This window comes from Fukomys damarensis, unplaced genomic scaffold (assembly GCF_012274545.1).
Source record: "Fukomys damarensis isolate Sample0158 unplaced genomic scaffold, DMR_v1.0_HiC HiC_scaffold_12, whole genome shotgun sequence".
Classification (NCBI taxonomy): domain Eukaryota; kingdom Metazoa; phylum Chordata; class Mammalia; order Rodentia; family Bathyergidae; genus Fukomys; species Fukomys damarensis.
In genome coordinates this window covers 39,695,211-39,699,038 of record NW_022900924.1, presented here as the reverse complement: position 1 = coordinate 39,699,038, position 3,828 = coordinate 39,695,211, and the positions used below count along the sequence as shown (strand labels likewise).

The 3,828-nt window shown below is 40.8% G+C and overlaps 1 non-coding gene across 1 annotated transcript; it reads right to left on the bottom strand.

Moving 5' to 3' along the window:
* Positions 1-3,060: 3,060 nt before the first annotated feature.
* LOC117285771 lies at positions 3,061-3,193 on the bottom strand. Its single transcript, XR_004516895.1, has one exon. It is a non-coding gene; the product is annotated as a small nucleolar RNA SNORA70 (small nucleolar RNA).
* Between the last annotated feature and the right edge of the window lie 635 nt (positions 3,194-3,828).

The following is a 3,828-nucleotide window of genomic DNA, read 5'->3' as shown; positions in this document are numbered from 1 at the left end:
AACTGGTGTATGCTGTGCCTTTTAATCACATGATATTGCTAAATGTTTTATGCTCCTTAATTAAAATTTGTAGTTATTTCTTCATAAAAACAAAACTTCAAATTAAGATGGACATAGGTACTTCAGAATCATGAACACTTCATCATAGAATAGTCACATAACAAATTCATATTTTACAGTTGAAGCTAGCATTTTAGGTCTTAAAATCTGGCATTGTTCATATATATGACCCATTAAAAAACAGTTAGTATTAGTTGCTTATGACAAAAATAAGATAACTATGGTTGTATGATCCTTTTTCCTTCAAGTGTTATTAGCATATTCATCACAGTTAACAGTATGCTTCCTTTTTGTTAAACAGTGTAGAAACTGGCTTATTAAATATTCTATATTTTGCTTTCCAAGTCTACAGCCATTCATAGTAAGCACATATTGCATTAAATGACTCTTATTTAAAATGGTTTTGGTTAGATTTTAAAATAATATGGTGTCTCATGTTTTGGATGAAAGCTTGCTCTGTCTTTCAAATTTTACTTAGGGCCAGTTTTAAACAGAAGTGTTTTCTAACTACAAGTCTAATTGCTCCAGCTTAATTTGTGCCAATATGCTTTTTTTAGAAGTTTTGTAATTATTTTGTGGGGCCAAATGTGTAAACAGTTATTTTTTTTCCTTTTTCTTTCTGCAGGCACAAGTTCACCTTTCACAAGGCAAGGAAAGACAGCTTCCTGATTATTGACTGAGAACTGTTTTTGAAGCCTTACATGTTCTGTAATTCGGTTTGTGGCAGTGCAGCAGTTTGCTCAGGAACTAAGCTTATAGAAGTTGAGGCACAATTTGATGATTTCACATGGGTTTGCCGACATCACCCTGCTCAGAGCTTCTCTCTCAGGCTTCAGTCACTTCACGTTGTCCATCCACATGGAATAGGGTCAAACTTGTCCTCTTGAAATACCACTGGAATATTCTGGTGGCTAACTGGCTTATGGCAGGGGGCAGTTTTTCTTTTCATATTTCTTTACTACTGTTAAGCTTAAATATATATCAAGAAGGGTTAAAAACTCCAGTAACTGGGAGCCTAACTAGCACTGGACCTGTGCCTGGCACCTGGGCTTGTGGTACCAGCCCGAGTGTCATGAGGCGAGAGGCTATTGAAGCATGTGGCCTCATGACTAACAGAGCAGGAGGACACAGCATGGGTGAAGGGAGAATATACAGAGAGAGAGAGAGAGAGAGAATCTTCAATGTTAGTCAAAGGTTGATGACAATACTAAGAAAAGCTAGGTTAAGAATTCCTCAAAATAATGTCACATAGGAGATGGAGAGTAAAGTAAGCAGTTAAATGTCCACATAAGAGAGGATTTAAGTAAATAATCATATTAACTTGAAAAATATTTATAATTAGTGAAGAAAAAGCAGTTAGTAGAACATACATCCCAGCTTATGATCACTATACTCTGTTTTAGCCCTCTTCCATTCACACTGGATTTGCAATTTTCTAAGTAGCACAGACTGTCTTCAAGACGAATCTTCTCATGAGCCATTCCTTCTGTTTTCCTGTATTTTCTTCAACTTTCAGTGTAACCAGCGCTTTTTTGTTTTTGTTTTTGTTTTTTGTACCAAGGATTGAACACCGGTCCTTGTGCTTATGAGGCAGGCGGCAGAACCACTGAGCTAAATCCCCAGCCTTAACCAGCACGTCTCGATCCCTGGGATTAGATTACATTAGACCTAGTTTTCCTTATTCATTTGTACTTGATTCCTAAAACAGTAAGGGAGGTAAGCAAGACAGGCGGCTATCAACTTCGATTTTGAAGGGAGAAGGAAGAAAGGTCAGGAAGGGGAAAGGGGTTTTTAAAAAGAATTGAGGCTATCATGGCTTTCTTCATGATAGCCACCCTGCTCCCCCAGAATACACTTTTGTCTTGCTTTTCCCTCTTTTATCCAGTCCAAGACGCTTGCTCTGCAGAGCCAGTTTCTTCCTCACTCTTCACTTTTACTTTATCAAATGGTGTTTGCCACTGCTTTTTGCTCAATTCTCTCTCTCTCTCTCTCTCATCTCTCTTTCTTGATGAGACGAGCAACCCAAAACCCAGTAACCTTTACTAGGTAAGCCACTTTTAGAAGGAGCCAGATAGCATTGTGACGTAGCCAGCCAGGAGAGAAGCTCAGCTACCGGAGACCAAGGCCCCAAACCAAGCCAACAGGAAACCTCTTGGACCTGACCCACCATGTGTCTGTCACACGCTTTGCTGTATTCGTGATGCGTGGGAAAGGTCTGATCATCACAATCTGAAGCCGAAACAGCTTATCTGCTGTTGCAATATGGTTTGGTGTCACTATGAACTGGGAGGTGGCAAAAGATGGGTATGGGATGGTACTTTACATGCGGAGACTGTTCTCCAGTTAGGGATCCCAGCACTCCTCTCGGGACCCACATGTAGAGGTTCTCATGGATTTCCTCAAGATTTGAAAAGTATAAAAAGATACAGATGCCTAGAAGAGCTGGCTGTCATGGCTTCCTCCTGATACCCTGCCCTGCTTCCTGTGGGACGCACTTTATCTTGCTTTTTTCTCTTTTACTTGGCCCAAGCTCGCTCCATAGAGCAGTATATTCTTCATTTTTCATTTTTACTTTTTCTTTTTCAGGGGCGGCAGAGATAGGAGTTACTGGTAAACTTGTTAGGAGGAAGGGGCAGCACCATGGAAGCCCTCAGGAGTGCAAGGCCCATCATTTGGGATGTATTTCACCCCGCAGCCATCAGGGACGAGACACTTCTTGGCCACTATGTCTTCAAATTCGTCTGCATTGAACTTGGTGAAGACCCATTTCTTGGAAGTGTGGTTCTTCTGGTGGAGTTGTGGCTCAAGTTGAACTTGAACCCTGCGTAGGCTCTGGATCACATGTTCCTTGTTCTGCAGCTTGGTGCGGATGGACATGACGACCTGTCCAATGAGAACCCTTGCCACTGGTCCCTGGGCCTTCCCGAAGGCACCCCACATGCCTGTCTGGAGCCTGGACTGGGGACACAGGAGGTCAGATAACAAACATGTGCCTGGAGGCAGTGTCTCTGAGGTCTGTTAGGGCAGCCAGTTGAAGCAACAGGCCTCATTCCCTACCGAGTAGATTGCTGTCCACAGCCCTTACACTGGGCCCCCACCAGCAGAGGAACCCAGTTGGCTTAACTGCCACCACTTTTACTATTTCAGAGAAATTTTGCCACAGCTAAAAAACACCCAAAAAAGCAAAAAACTGAAATATGCTATGTGCATGTACCAACTTCCCATGATAATGTAATCGTTATATACTGCAAATACGTACTAATAAAAATTTGTGTGGAGCAGGAGAAAAAAATAAATCAAGAGATTAAGAGGCAGAGACCATTTGCCTCCCTTGCCAGCCCCCCAGTCTAGTGACAACTGATAGAAAAAAAGAAAAGAAAAAACAACACTTCAATTTAGAAATGAAAGACAAAGAAACAGGCACAGAATGCTTAGTTGATTTACCCAAAGATCATACAACTAGTGATGGAACTTAACAAAGCATCTCCTGATGCTGTTAAAAGCATTTTTAATTATTTGAATGCTTTTTATCTTTAACAATAATTCCCAAATAAGGATCTCTAATCTTTCAAAAATAAAGCTAAGGAGATTGCTATACTTTAAACCATCATCTTACATTTACATTAGATATGACATCATAACTCTATAAATCACATATATTTTTCCAAAAATAGGTAAAGTAGAAAGAAATGTAAAAGTCCACAAAGCCAGGCATGGTGGCACACACCTGTTATCCCAGCAAATTAGCAGGCTGAGGCAGAAGGATCA